At 37.0% G+C, this 16330-nt stretch overlaps 1 non-coding gene across 1 annotated transcript; it reads left to right on the top strand.

The window, feature by feature from the left end:
- The first annotated feature begins 10197 nt into the window (after positions 1–10197).
- Positions 10198–10301, top strand: LOC112699661 (small nucleolar RNA R71). The gene has a single exon (XR_003152607.1). It is a non-coding gene; the product is annotated as a small nucleolar RNA R71 (small nucleolar RNA).
- Positions 10302–16330: the final 6029 nt, after the last annotated feature.

Below are 16330 nucleotides of genomic sequence, written 5' to 3'. Positions count from 1 at the left end.
TGCCTCCAGACGATTAGCCATGCGAGTGACAGCCGCAGAGGATCATTTTCCCGAGAGGATTCAAAGTAGCCATCGTCGAACGGTGAACCCCTATACACAGCTTGCCATGGAAAGGAGTAAGAAGGATTGGGTTGAAGTAGTGGGAAAGCAGGCGTTCTTGAGCCATACAGTATCTCCATTCGCTTATCTGAAATTCCCACCAATGAATCTGCATAAGTATTTTTATCCCTTTTACTTATTTTATTTATCCAATTTAATTCCATTTGACCCTATGATTCCACTCACTAACTAAGATCTACAAGATGACCATAGCTTGCTTCATACCAACAATCTCTGTGGGATCGACCCTTACTCGCGTAAGGTTTATTACTTGGACGACCCAGTACTCTTGCTGGTTAGTTGAACGGAGTTGTGAATTCAACTGGTGCCACAATAATGATTTCATACAAGTACAAAAGAATATGGATCACAATTTCATCCACCACTGCTCAATCAATGCGATGGCATGCTTCGGCAGAAAAGAAAGATTTGAAGATGAGGCATCCGCGGGATTCTGAAGCTTGGAAGACATTCGATTTACTTCATGGTAGGTTTGCTGAAGATCCTCGAAATGTACGTCTTGGTCTTGCAGCTGATGGATTCAACCCCCTTCGAGCTATGCGTACAAACTATAGCGTTTGGCCAGTGGTGCTTATTCCATACAATCGACCTCCATGGGAGTGCATAAAGCCAACATCACTAATCTTGTCAATGATTATTCCTGGAGAGAAAATGCCAGGGAACAACATAGACGTATACTTACAACCTCTTATCAAAGAGTTAAAAGAGTTGTGGCATGATGGTGTTCAAACATTAGATAGGTTCAAGAATGAAATGTTTACATTGCGAGCAGCATTAATGTGGACAATTAGTGATTTTCCAGGCCTTGGTAACTTATCTCGGTGGAACGTACACAGTAAATATGCTTGTCCTACATGTAACTTCAACACTGATTCATATAGATTAAAGCATGGTGGAAAATGGTATTTTTCGGGACATCGCCGTTTCTTAGAAAGGGGTCATAAGTTTAGGCTAAGTCGTGCAAAATTTAATGGAAATATCAAGTTGATGGATCCCCCAGCAGTAATAACAGGGTCAGAAATATTGGAACAACTTGAAGGCATCAATGTTTCATTTGGGAAGGAACTACAGGCAAGTAAAGGTAAAAGGACTCGACGAAAAGTTGTTGAAGAAGATGATGAATCGGGGATATGGAGGAAGAAAAGCATATTTTTTGATCTTCCTTATTAGAAGTCTAACTTATTGCGCCACAATCTAGATGTCATGCACATTGAAAAGAATGTTTGCGACAATGTGTTATACACTTTGCTCAATGAGACTGGAAGGTCAAAGGATAATCTCAAAACTCGTAAGGATCTCAAAGAAATGGGTATAAGGAAAGATTTATGGCCAGGTGAAAATGGGAGATATCATCCATCTTTGTTCACAATGTCAAATTCCATGAAAGATGTATTCTTGCGTACTATAAAGAATATTAGAGTACCAAATGGTCTCTCGAGTAATATTTCACGGTGTGTTGACCTGAAGCAAAGAAAGCTTTCTGGATTGAAGAGCCATGATTGCCACGTCCTTATGCAGCAACTATTACCCATTGCCATACGTAATGTGCTACCAGATAAAGTTACTGCAGTGCTAATAGAGTTGTCTTCATTCTTTCAACAGTTGTGCTCTAAAATCTTAAGTCTTACAGAACTTGAGAAGCTCCAACCTCGAATAATCCTTACCCTTTGTCATTTAGAAATGTTGTTCCCTCCTTCTTTCTTTACAATCATGGTTCATTTAACATGTCCTCTAGTTGATGAAGCAAAACTTGGAGGACCAGTACACTATAGGTGGATGTATCCTATTGAGAGGTAAATATCTCTTTTCAATCATTGTTCATTTAACCTGTCACTTAGTTATATCTTGCTTACTAAAGCCAATTATACAAACTAGGTATTTAGGACATTTGAAGTCCTATGTACGAAACAAAGCTAAATCAGAAGGTTCTATAGCTGAAGGATATGTGGCTGAAGAAGCTCTTACATTTTGCTCTCGATACTTAGAAGGGATTGAGACAAGATTTAATAGGCCACCACGTGTTGATGACCGTCCGGATGGTAATTACAATAAACATGTTGATTCGCTTTTTCCACAAATAGGTAACTCTAAGGGAGCTTTCACAGTATTTGAGTTGTCACCTATGGAAAAAAACAAGCACATCGCTATGTGGTTCTAAATTGTCCATATGTCAAACCGTTCATTGAGTAAGTACTTAAGGATTTGCGTACATGTTTTTTATTTACTTGAAAATAGTTGTTTAGTTAGAGTTAAACTTTCATATCTGACAGTGACTTCAAAGATTTTGTACGAAGACGATCTAAGGGTAGAAGGCCATCAAATGTAGAGATAGAAAAAAGAGTCAATAAAGATGTTGTTACTTGGTTTCCTACGCAGGTAAATAGAAAAGTGATCTTTTTTGCTAATATTGAGCAGTATTTATGGATATAATAACTAATATGTTGTTCTATCATAATAGCTTATGAACCAAACGTTATGAATACTGTGCATGAGGATTTGAGATACTTAGCAAGGGGTCCATCACGATATGCCAAGAGGTTTTCTACATTTAGTATCAATGGGTTCTCCTTTCGAACTACCAATCGAGACAATGGGTTAAAGACCCAGAATAGTGGAGTTTTCTTAATGTCTTCAACTCCTTGTGTTGCTAGCACTAGTGATGCTAATGTTAGGAATGCTGATTTGTCATATTATGGCAAATTAGAAGATATTATAGAACTAAACTACAATGGCTGATTTCAGGTTACTTTATTCAAATGTAAATGGGCTGACACCACTAGAGAATGGGGCTGTAGAAAGGATAGTTGGGGTTTTACTTCTGTTAATTTTTCACGAGTAATACACAGTGGTGACCGAGATGAGGATGATCCATATATTGAAGCCTCACAAGCTCTAATGGTGTATTTTGTCAATGATGAAGTGAAAAAAGATTGGAGTGTTGTCGTGCATTTGAAGCCAAGAGACTCATATGATATGGGGGGAAATGAAGATGATGAAGCATGCGAGAATGAGCCATGGTTAGAGCAAAACTAGGATTCTTTATTTGAAAATGGTGATAATCTATCATTGTTAAGAGATGAAGTAGATGATGAACTACTAGATGATGACATTGGAGAAGACGAACACATGTCGGAATAGTTAGTAGGTTAAATTAATTTATGGTATGAAATTTATATTTAAGTTTTCATTTAGTTATAATTCACATTTTATCTATACTTATTAATTATTTTATTTCCAACTATTATTTTATCTAAAAAATAAAAAAGATAGAAATGAAAATCTTGTGATTTAAAACCTGTAACTAATTTTGTTTGTAAATTTTACATAAATTGAGACAAGATTTAATGGAACTACTAAGCTTTGACCACATTTTATTCTATATTTATTAATTATTGATTTGATCCATTATGCAGATATGCCAAAGCAAAAGAGGTACAAGAATCTACTTAAAGCAGCAGCCGCAGCTGCAAATTCTTCACAAGACAAGTCCACAGCAGCTGCAAATACATCACAAGTCAAGTCTGCAGCAGCTGCAAATTCCTCCCGGGACAAGTCCGCAGCAGCTGCAAATTCCTCCCGAGACAAGTCGGCAGCTTCAAATTCCTCCCGGGATAATTCAGCAGCTGCAAGTTCCTCTCGGGACAAGTCGGCAGCAGCTGCAAGTTCCTTTCGGAACAAGTCGGCAGCTTCAAGTTCCTCTCAAGACAAGTCGGCAGCAGCTGCAAGTTCCTCCCGGGACAAGTCGGCAGCTTCAAATTCTTCTGAGCCATCATCAGTTGCTGCAACTATATCTGAGCATCCATCCGAACCTAAACGTAAACGTGGACGTGAATCTAAACATTATTGGACTGTTGATGCCATAGATATGTATAGATGTTTTATTAACTATAAATTAAATTACATTTTCATTGATATTGTGCTGTATGGCTATACCATAGGAGTTGGATTTTATTCATGGTTACTTAAGTTTCTTCATGAAGTTTTCCTTTATTTTTATAATGTATTTTATTTTTTTATTTTGTTTCTTCATGAATCTATTCTTTTTGTTTCCCCATAATCCTTCTCTTGTATATGTTTTCTTTGTTAAGCACCTATGTTTGAAAACTTCACATAGAATGTTTAAAGAGAAAATTTGAATACATAGAGTGTACATAACCGTGTATCTTGTGACAGGAAGACTGCATATATATGTTTAGTTGTGATTCTGTTCGTTCTATTACTACATCATATGCTGGTCCAGAATCCCAAAAGAACTACCTCTTCCATTTTCTTATTTATTTATCATTTTATAGCACTACTATACATTGTGACAATAATGTTCATAAAGTATATATGAGTAATTGACAAGAAAATAATAATTTATGTGATTGATACAGTTAATTGTTATAGCTTTTCTGGTCTAGTCTGATACTCATTTATTTATACTCGTTTGTCTATTTTAGATGAATACGGAGATAGTACACGTCTTCATTTATTAGTGAAGGATGTGCATAATTTGCCAGAAGGTTTGTGCATAGTTGTCAATTTTGATAAAGATTATGCAGCAATAGGAGAAGCAGCTGGACTCCTTGCAAGAGTTTGTGGGCAATTGGCCACTGATTGTGTTGCATTTCCAATTAGTTTTGACAAGTGGTCAGACATTCCAACAAGCTTTTTTGAAAATCAATGGAATATTTTTTTCCTAGTAAGAAGATTACTCAAACTCTAAAGCTTATTTCTTTGCCATTATTTAGTTATATTTGCCGGTTATAATATATATTCTTTGTTATAATTTTGAAGGCTTGATTTTGCTTCAAAGTGAGTAATAACTTGGCCAAACGATTTTTGCTCCAATCGCTTGGCAAAAAATGGAGGGAACATAGGATAAAGCTTTGGAATGATTTTTATGATCCGGGGTTGAGTAAAACTGAGATCATAAATAATGCACCAAAAGATATTGCTCCTGATCAATGGGCTTTATTCGTAGAATATCGTTTGAAGCCTGAAACTCAGGTAAGTACTTACTCTCCTAGTTAATGTTGTTGAATATATATAATTGAATATGAAGTAGTCAATGTTGTTGAAGAGTGATTTTGATTTCTGGGTGTCTCTAGAGTTGCCAGATGTTCTGATCTTTATTTTTACAATTGAACTATTGGCTGCGGGACAGTCTTAAATAGTGGTACATTCTCTGTTTATTTTAGTCCTAAATTGCTGTGGTTAGTGCACATTTTTACCCTATTTAAGTCAGTTTTGAAAGATGATGGTTCTTGCGGTTAACATGCAGAAGTGAATATTGCTATAAATTTACAGAATTTAGTAAGAGGAATATTGCTGTGGTTAGTGCACATTTTTACCCTATTCTTATGTGTGTCCAAATTCAACTTGCAGAAACTTTGTAAGAGGAATCAAGAAATTCGGCAAAAACAAATAATTCCTCATACTTCAGGTGCTATATCAATTGCAAGAAGAAGGGCTGAATTGGTAATCAATTAATGCATGCATATCTAATCTATCTCAAATATAATGCATGCATCATCTCTTAATTTTCTGCATATCTAATATAAGTTATTAGGCTTCTATTTGTTTATCAAGTCTTTCTACTTTTCTTAAATTTTAGACGAAAGAGACAGGAAAAGAAGTTAATAGAGTTCATATGTGGGACATCACTCACAAGAAAATAGATGGAAGTTATGTTAATGAAAAGGCTAAAGAAATAGCGGTAAGACTAAAGTCCAATAAGTAACTTGTTTGTATTTCTTTTTCTTTCTTTTTTATAAGATAATACTATTTTTTATTCTTTCTCTTTCTTTTTATATATGTAGGAGACGATTGAAGCACATAGCAGCCAACAACCGATGGAATTAACTGTTAATTCTTCTCTTGATGCTCTTGGAGTAGTTTTTGGGAAAGAGCACCCTAGCCGTGTTCGAGGTTTAGGTATGGGAGCTATTCCAACAATTGCTTTCAAGAACAACACCACAAGGATTAGTCAAATGAATTTAGGTTCTTCAAATGATGTTGGCACATCATCTACTTGTGGTCCAAATGTGCAAGAGGAGTTGGATACTGTTAAAGCGCAATTGCAAGTGCTAGTATCCTATATTGCTTCTAAGGAAGGAGGTAAAATTCCAATACAATTGGCTGGAATGTTCCCTACTCAACAAGTTTCACAGGTACATTCATATAGAATTTCTGAATGATTGGACTGGCCTTGTATTTTAAATGTTTTCAAGTGGTTAGTTGGCTCTATAATTTTAAATTGGTTTCATTATTGTATCAATGCTATGTAATTAGACATGATAAATGTATATCAATATATGCCATTTCCTTGCATTTCTTGTGCTCATAATAGTTATATTTTTGTTGTAGGAATTTGATCAGGAGAGTGAGAATCTATCACCAAAAGAATTAGGAAGTAGGTCTTCTGGAGCAAGCAATAAGGAAGCATGACCTTACTTGATATGTTAAGACATATATTAAGAATTATATGTTAAGACCTATTATTGAAAAATGTTACTTTGATACTTTGTTTTTGGATTATGACATTTCAATTATGACTTGGATTATGACTTTTGGATCATGTATGAATTAAAAATCATCTAATGATGTTTGATTTATGATTATGCCTTTTGGTTATTGCGAGATTTTTAAGTGAGTTTCGAAAATATCACTTTAAATTGGTAGTTTCAATCTTATTTTAAAAAGCATAAAATTGTCATCATAATTAAGTACAAATGGTGATTAGAAACCCCCATTTTAAATGAAAACGATGCCATTATACGCTGGTAGAAACGGCAGTTAAAAACTGCCATTTTAAACACAAAAGATGCCATTATAACCTGGTAAAAATGGCGGCTAGAAACTGCCATTTTAAACACACAAGATGCCATTATAATCCGGTAAAAATGGCGGTTATAATGGTAAAAATGGTGGTTAGAAACCGCCATTTTAAACAGAAATGATGCCACGACATCCTGCAAAAAACGGCGGTTATAGCCGCCATTTTAAGCAATTCAGAAACCGCCATTTTATACGGAAATAATGGCGGTTACAAATCGCCATTTTAACCCTCAGAGAACCGCCGTATTATCCTAAGGTAATTGTGGCGGTTTTCTGAAAACCGCCGTAATAACCAGAATGGCACCCAGAATAACGGCGTTTCTTGGGGGCGCCATTTTCGATAATAATGGCGGTTCTAACCGCCGTAATTCCCCAAAATAACCGCCATTTTAACCCCCTTTTTTGTAGTGCTTGTTTAAAGCCTTGGATGCTCAGCCTTAGCTGTGTCATCCGTTTTGGAGGAAAATAATGATTCAAGAATTTTTCTGACAGCTTTTTTCATGTCTTTATGCTGTCCTTAGGTTGGTTATTTAACCACCTCTCCATCTCCCATGATTCGGAGGTGGAAGCTTTTGTCTTCCCTTTCCTCTTTCTAGAGGTTTCTCCGGCCTTAGGTGCCATCAATGGTTATGGAAAAACAAAAAAAAAAGCTATGCTTTTACCACACCAAACTTAGAATGTTGCTCGTCCTCGAGCAAAAGAAGAAAGAATATAAGAAGAGGAAGAAAATAGGGGAGATGTAGGGAGGTTTAGGTTTCGGCCAAGAGGGACAAGATAAGGTGGTGTTGTGTGAAAATGAAGAAGGATGAGGGGTTTATATAATGGAGGGAGAGGGGTTATGGTTCGGTCATTTAGGGTGGGTTTGGGTGGGAAAGAGATTTTGAATTTGAAGGTAGGTGGGGTTTATGAGGAAGAGTGGATGGATGTGAGTGGTGAAGAGGTGATGGAGAAAAGTGATTGAGGTGATTGGTGAATGATGTTTGGGGAAGAGTGTTATAAAATGGTGTGAGAGAGAGGGAGAAGGTAGTGGGGATCCTGTGGGGTCCACAGATCCTGAGGTGATCCTGTGGGGTCCACAAATCCTGAGGTGTCAAGGATTAATCATCCTTGCACCATTTAGGCATTTAACGCCAGACTGATGCCTGTTTCTGGCGTTAAACACCAGCTCTATGCTTGTTTCTGGCGTTAAACGCCACTTTGCTGCTTGTTTCTGGCGTTTACTGCCAGCTTTCCTCAGGGTTCAATCCTGGCGTTTAAATGCCAGACTGCTACCTGTTTCTGGCGTTCAACGCCAGCTTCATGCTCTGTTCTGGCATTAAACGCCAGCTAGATGCTCCTTACTGGCATTTAAACGCCATTAAGCTCTTCTCCAGGGTGTGCTGTTTCTTCTGCTATTTTTGATTCTGTATTTAATTTTTGCAATTATTTTGTGACTCCACATGATCATAAACCTAATAAAACATAAAAGAACAATAAAAATATAAATAATTAAAAATTGGGTTGCCTCCCGATAAGCACTTCTTTAATGTCAATAGCTTGACAGTGAGCTCTCATGGAGCTTCACAGATGTTCAGTGCATTGTTGGGACCTCCCAACACTAAACTTAGAGTTTGAATGTGGGGGTTCAACACCAAACTTAGAGTTTGGTTGTGGCCTCCCAACACCAAACTTAGAGTTTGACTGTGGGGGCTTTATTTGACTCTGTATTGAGAGAAGCTTATCGTGCCTCTTTTCCATGTTTACAGAAGGATAAACTTGAGCTTTAAACACAAGGTAGTCCCCATTCAATTGAAGGACTAGTTCACCTCTGTCAACATCAATCACAGCTTTTGTTGTGGCTAGGAAGGGTCTTCCAAGAATGATGGATTCATTCTCATCCTTCCCAGTGTCTAAGATTATGAAATCAGCAGGGATGTAAAGGCCTTTAACCTTCACTAACACGTCCTCTACCAATCCAAAAGCTTGTTTTATTGACTTGTCTGCCATCTCTAATGAGATTCTTACAGCTTGTACCTCAAAGATTCCCAGCTTCTCTATTACAGAGAGTGGCATAAGATTTATACCTGACCCCAGGTCACACTGAGCCTTCTCAAAAGTCATGGTGCCTATGGTACAGAATATTAAGAATTTACCAGTATCTTGTTTCTTTTGAGGTAGAGTTTGTTGAACCCATGTATTTAGTTCACTAATGAGCAAGGGGGATTCATCTTCCTAAGTCTCATTACCAAACAACTTGGCATTCAGCTTCATGATGGCTCCTAGATATTGAGCAACTTGCTCTTCAGTTACGTCTTCATCCTCTTCAGAGGAAGAATAGTTCTCAGAGCTCATGAATGGTAGAATGAAGTTTAATGGAATCTCTATGGTCTCTATATGAGCCTCAGATTCCTTTAGGTCCCCAATAGGGAGCTCCCTTCTGTCTGGAGGACATCCCATGAGGTCTTTCTCATTGGGATTCACGTCCTCCCCTTCCTCCTTGGATTTGGCCATTTTGATAATATCAATGGCCTTGCACTCTATTTTTGGATTCTCTTCTGTATTGCTTGGGAGAGTACTAGGAGGGGTTTCAGTGATTTTCTTACTCAGCTGACCCACTTGTGCCTCCAAATTTCTAATAGAGGACCTTATTTCACTCATGAAACTTAAAGTGGCCTTAGATATATCAGAGACTATGTTTGCTGAGCTAGAGGGGCTCTGCTCAGAATTCTCTGTCTGTTGCTGAGAAGATGATGGAAAAGGCTTGCTATTGCTAAACATGTTTTTTCCACCATTATTAAAGCCTTGTTGAGGCTTTTGTTGATCCTTCCATGAGAAATTTGGATGATTTCTCCATGAGAAATTATAGGTGTTTCATAGGGTTCACCCATGTAATTCACCTCTGCCATTGTAGGGTTCTCAGGATCATAAGCTTCTTCTTCAGAAGATGCCTCTTTAGTTCTGTTGGATGCATTTTGCCATCCATTCAGACTCTAAGAAATCATGTTGACTTGCTGAGTCAACATTTTGTTCTGAGCCAATATGGCATTCAAAGCATCAAATTCAAGAACTCCCTTCCTCTGAGGCATCCCATTACTCACAGGATTTCTTTCAGAGGTGTACATGAATTAGTTATTTGCAACCATGTCAATGAGTTCTTGAGCTTCTGTAGGCGTTTTCTTTAGGTGAATGGATCCACCTGCAGAATGGTCCAGTGACATCTTAGAAAGCTCAGATAGACCATCATAGAATATATCTAAAATGGTCTACTCTGAAAGCATGCCAGAAGGACACTTTTTGGTCAACTGCTTGTATCTTTCCCAAGCTTCATAAAGGGATTCACCATCTTTTTGCTTGAAGGTCTAAACACCCACTCTAAGCTTGCTCAGCTTTTGAGGAGGAAAGAACTTGGCCAAGAAGGCCGTGACCAGCTTATCCCAAAGAGTCCAGGCTATCTTTAGGTTGTGAGTCCAACCATGTTCTAGCTCTGTATCTCACAGCAAAGGGAAAAGCATAAGGCTGTAGACTTCAGGATCTACTCCATTAGTCTTAACAGTATCACAGATCTTCAAGAATTCAGTTAAGAACTGATAGAGATCTTCTGATGGAAGTCCATGGAACTTGCAGTTCTGTTGCATCAGAATAACTAGTTGAGGCTTTAGCTCAAAATTATTTGCTCCAATGGCAGGGATTGAGATGCTTCTTCCATAAAAATTGGAAGTAGGTGTAGTATAATCACCAAGTATCCTCTTTGCGCCTCTACCATTGTTATTGGGTTCGGCCATGTCTTCTTTTTCGAGATTCTCTGTAAGGTTTTCTCTGGATTATTGTGCTTTAGCTTCTCTTAGCTTCTTCTTCAGAGTCCTTTCAGGTTCAGGATCTGCTTCAACAAGAATGTCCTTGTCCTTGCTCCTGCTCATATGAAAAAGAAGAGGACAGAAAAGAAGAGGAATCCTCTATGTTACAGTATAGAAATTCCTTTATGTGAGTAGAAGAAGAAAATAATAGAAGAAGGAGGAGAAAAATTCGAACATAAAGGAGAAGAGAGGGTTCGAATTTTTAGATGAAGATAAGTGTTAGTAAATAAATAAAATAAATAGAAAGAGAGAGAAATTCAAAAATTGTTTTTTTTTTTTGAAAAATAGTTAGTGATTTTCGAAAATTGAGATAAGAAATACAATTAAAATTAAAATTCTAAACAATTAGTTAATTAAAAGAATTTTGAAAAAGAGGGAGGTAATTTTCGAAAATTAAAGAGAGGAAAGTAGTTAGGTGGTTTTGAAAGAGATAAGAAATAAATAAAAAAGTCAATTAGTTAGTTGAAAAAGATTTGAAAAGATATGATTTAAAAAAGATATTTTGAAAAGATATGATTGAAAAAGATATTTTGGAGAAGATTTGATTTTTAAAATTAAAATTGATTACTTGACTAACAAGAAACTAAAAGATATGATTCTAGAATTTAAAGATTGAACCTTTCTTAACAAGAAAGTAACAAACTTCAAATTTTTGAATCAATCACATTAATTGTTAGTAAAGTTTTTTGAAAATTATGAAATAAAATTAAGAAAAAGATTTTGAAAATCAATTTTTAAAAAATATTTTCAAAAATAACAGAAAATAAAAAAGATTTGATTTTTGAAAAAGATTTATAAAAGATAGGATTTTTAAAAATGAAATCTTGACTTGACTAACAAAAAACAACTTATTTTAAAAATTTTTGACTAAGTCACACTAAAGATTTCGAAATTTATGAGTAAAATAAGGAAAAGATATTTTTTTTATTTTTTGAATTTTTAATGATGAGAGAGAAAAACACAAAAATGACTCACAACATGAAAAATTAAGATCAAAACAAAGAAAACATGCAACAACACTATGAATGTCAAGATGAACACCAAGAACACTTTGAAGATCAAGACTTAATTTTGAAAAATTTTCAAGAAAAGAAAAACATGCAAGACACCAAACTTAGAAATTTTCAATGCTTAGACACTATGAATGCAAGAATGCATATGAAAAACAACAAAAGACAAAAAACAAGAAAATATGAAGATCAAACAAGAAGACTTATCAAGAACAACTTGAAGATCATGAAGAACACCATGCATGAGTTTTTTGAAAAATGCACAATTTTTTAAAAATATGTAATTGACACCAAACTTAAAATTTGACTCAAGACTCAAACAAGAAAAAAAATATTTTTGATTTTTATGATTTTCTTAATTTTTTGTATATTATTTTTTTCGAAAATTAATTTTTTGGAAATACGAAAACAAATAAAAAAATTTTGAAAGATTTTTGAAAACGTTTTGAAAATAAAATTACCTAATCTGAGCAATAAGATGAACCGTCAGTTGTCCAAACTCGAATAATCCCCGGCAACAGCGCCAAAAACTTGGTGCACGAAATTGTGATCATCAATAATGGCGCCAAAGACTTGGAGCTCTCAAACGTGAATCATACTTTGTCACAACTTCGCACAACTAACCAGCAAGTGCAATGGGTCATCCAAGTAATACCTTACGTGAGTAAGGGTCGATCCCACGGAGATTGTTGGTATGAAGCAAGCTATGGTCATCTTGTAAATCTCAGTTGGGCGGATTCAAATGGGTATAATGATTTTCGAATATAAAGGTAAATAAAGCATAAAATAAAGATAGAGATACTTATGTAAATCATTGGTTGGAATTTCAGATAAGTGTATGGAGATGCTTTGTTCCTGTTGAATCTCTGCCTTCCTACTGCCTTCATCCAATCCTTCATACTCCCATCTATGGCAAGCTGTATGTAGGGCGTCACCGTTGTCAATGGCTACTTCCCATCCTCTCAGTGAAAATGGTCCAAATGCTCTATCACAGCACGGCTAATCATCTGTCGGTTCTCGATCATGTTGGAATAGAATCCAGTGATTCTTTTACGTCTGTCACTACGCCCATCACTCGCAAGTTTGAAGCTCGTCACAGTCATCTCATCTTAGATCCTACTCAGAATACCACAGACAAGGTTTAGACTTTCTGGATCTTAGGAATGGGTTCCAATAATTCTAGCTTATACCACGAAGATTTTGATTAAGGAATTCAAGAGATACGCCCTCGATCTAAGGTAGAGCGGGAGTGGTTGTCAGGCACGCGTTCATAGGTGAGAATAATGATGAGTGTCATGGATCATCACATTCATCATGTTGAAGTGCAGCTAATATCTTGGAATAAGAATAAGCATAATTGAATAGAAGAATAATAGTAATTGCATTAATACTCGAAGAATAGCAGAGCTCCACACCTTAATCTATGGTGTGTAGAAACTCCACCGTTGAAAATACATAAGTGATGGTACAGGCATGGCCGAATGGCCAGCCCCCATGAAGGTCTAAAATCGCATACACTGATTAAAGATCCATCAAAAGAAAAGACAGGACCCTTAGTACAATAGTAAAAAGTTCTATTTATACTAAACTAGCTACTAGGGTTTATAGAAATAAGTCTAAGTGCAGAAATCCACTTCTGGGGCCCACTTTGGTGTGTACTTGGGCTGAGCTTGAGCTTTACACGTGCAGAGGCTTCTCTTTGGGTTAAACGCCAAGTTGTAACGTGTTTTTGGCGTTTAACTCTGGTTTGTGACGTGTTTCTGCGTTTTACTCCAGAATGCAACGTGGAACTGGCGTTGAACACCAGTTTGCATCATCTAAACTCGAAGTATGAACTATTATATATTGTTGTAAAGCCCTGGATGTCTACTTTCTAACGCAGTTAAGAGCGCGCCATTTGGAGTTCTGCAGCTCCAGAAAATCCATTTTGATTGCAGGGATGTCAGAATCCAACAGCATCAGCAGTCCTTTTTCAGCCTGAATCAGATTTTTGCTCAGGTCCCTCAATTTAAGCCAGAAAATACCTGAAATCACCAAAAAATACACAAACTCATAGTATAGTCCAGAAATGGGAATTTTGCATAAAAACTAATAAAAATATCCCTAAAAGTAGCTAGATCCTACAAAAAACTACCTAAAAACAATGCCAAAAAGCGTATAAATTATCCGCTCATCAGTTGCGTGTGCGTATTTGTGCCTGAGGCACGCCTCCAGCCACACTTTTGTGTGACTCTCTGTTTCTTTTCTTCTCGTGTCCGAGGCACCTATGACGCGGACGCGTCATCGACGCTGTCGCGGCACGTGCTTTTTTTTTAATAATGCAGTATGCAGAATGCAATGCTTAATATGAATGCTATGCATGATTCTAGGTTCAATCAAAACTCAAAAAGAGACTAAAATTAAAACTGAGAAAGGAACGATCATACCATGGTGGGTTGTCTCCCACCTAGCACTTTTAGTTAAAGTCCTTAAGTTGGACATTTGGTGAGCTCCTTGTCATGGTGGCTTGTGCTTGAACTCATCTTGAAACTGCCACCAATGCTTGGACTTCCAATAAGCTCTATCAATACCAAGTAAATTCCTCAAGCTTTGATGGAGTTCTTCACAAGCTTTGAGCTCCCAAAATTGATCCTCATATATTCCCGGATCCCAAATCTTGTTTCTATACCCGTCTTCAAGTGGATCATGATGATTTCATCCGGGTGATAAGCAGTCTAAATTCTCACAGAAGCGGCCAAACAACATCCTAGACCCATTCAATTGAGCTCTACACCAACACTTGTACTCTAATGCGGAATGCGGAACCTTAATGAACCTTGTCTGACAACTCCAACCACTAACCATCTTCCTCTTATTCTTAATGCCACAAAGAGCTCTAAGTTGACCATCCATCTCCAGTAGCCCATATTCAAGTGGGAAAGTAAAGGATAAGGATAGGAATTTTACCCATCTGAACGTTGTGTTGGATGGTAATGACCTTGGGAGAGGTATTTCTAATGAATTTGCAAGCTCCACTCCATTGTGCTCTTCTCTGACAACTTCCACCTCTTTGCAAGCTTCTTCAATTTGAACCTCTTCCTTTTGGTAGCTTTCTTTCGATTCAATTTCTTCTTCATTGTTCACCAAGGGCATGGGAGGTTGTGCTTCTTCTCCTTGAATCTCCATCTCTTGACTAACCTATTCCAAGTTTTAACCATGACATGCCTTGGAGGTTGTACACCCTCCTCAACATCAAATGCAACCGTCTTGGAAGGAGACTCTATGACTTGACTTTTCCATGGAGGTTCAGCATCTCCTAAGCCTGCAACCACTTTTTCCTTTTCAATAATTGCTGCTTTGTCCAGTTGTTTAAGTATAAAATCGTACTCCTCCTTGATGATTTCTTTTCCATGACAACTCCCTTCAACTACTCCTTCCTCTGCAAAGGTCTCTTCTACCTTCAGCTTTAGTGCCTCCTCTAGCTCTTTATGAAGTATAGATCCACGAAGATGATCCCTTCTCTCTTATTCCGTGTCAATAGCATCATTGGGATCATGTTGTTCTTGGATTGATGGATGTGGGTGCTCTTCCAGAGAGGGTAGTGATGGGATGGAGAGATCATTATGGGATTGAAAAAGAAGTGCACTAGAGCTTGAGGGTTGATTGTTGAAGGTATTTGGCGGTCCAATTTAGGCGACGAGAGCTTGTATAGTAAAGTTTAGATCGGTAAGTGCTTTCTCCATGGAGGTTTGGGGTGGATAGGAGGGTTCATTTGTTAGGAGAAAGTGTTCATGGTAGGAAGGTGGTTCATCTTGATAATGATAAGGAGATGGTGTATATTGAGGTGGTGGTTCATGAGAGTAATTATGTTGGAATGGGGGTGGTTCCATGTATGGTTCATTTGGCTCAGAAGGTGGTTGGTATGGTGGATATGGGTTAGGGTCATATGGAGGTGAATAGTGGAAAGGGACTTGTGAGTATGGTGGTTCAAAGTCATGTTGAGGAGGGGGTTCATAGGCATATGGTGGTAGTTGTTGATAATCAAAAGAGTGCTCACCATAGCCATTGCCTTGATATGCATCACAGAATGGTTGTTCATAGTCCATTGGAGGTGGTTGTTGCCATGAGGGTTAATCAAATCCTTGTGGCTCCTCCCATCTTTGATTGTTCCATCCTTGGTGCATCTTCTCATTGTAATCTCCTCTTTATGCAACATAGTTGTAATCAGACTCATAGCCAAAAGGGTGAGAGTTCATAGTAGTAGAAAAAAATAGAAACAAAAACTAACAAAAAGAAAATATTTTGAAAAAGATATGATTTTTGAAAAAAATATTTTGAAAAAGATATGATTTTTGAAAAAAAAAAAGATAAGATAAGATTTTGAAAAATATATGATTTTTGAAAAAAAAAAGAAGAGATAAGATAAAAATTTAAAAAATATTTACAATAACCAATAATAAGGCACACGTTTGCAATTCCCCGGCAACAACGCCATTTTGACGAACGGACTTCTGCCGGTAAAGAATTCACAAATATAATCGCATTATAAGTATAGCTTTTAAACCA

The sequence above is a fragment of the Arachis hypogaea genome, chromosome 6 (assembly GCF_003086295.3).
Source record: "Arachis hypogaea cultivar Tifrunner chromosome 6, arahy.Tifrunner.gnm2.J5K5, whole genome shotgun sequence".
In the NCBI taxonomy this organism is placed as follows: domain Eukaryota; kingdom Viridiplantae; phylum Streptophyta; class Magnoliopsida; order Fabales; family Fabaceae; genus Arachis; species Arachis hypogaea.
This window is presented reverse-complemented; position numbering and strand designations above follow the sequence as displayed.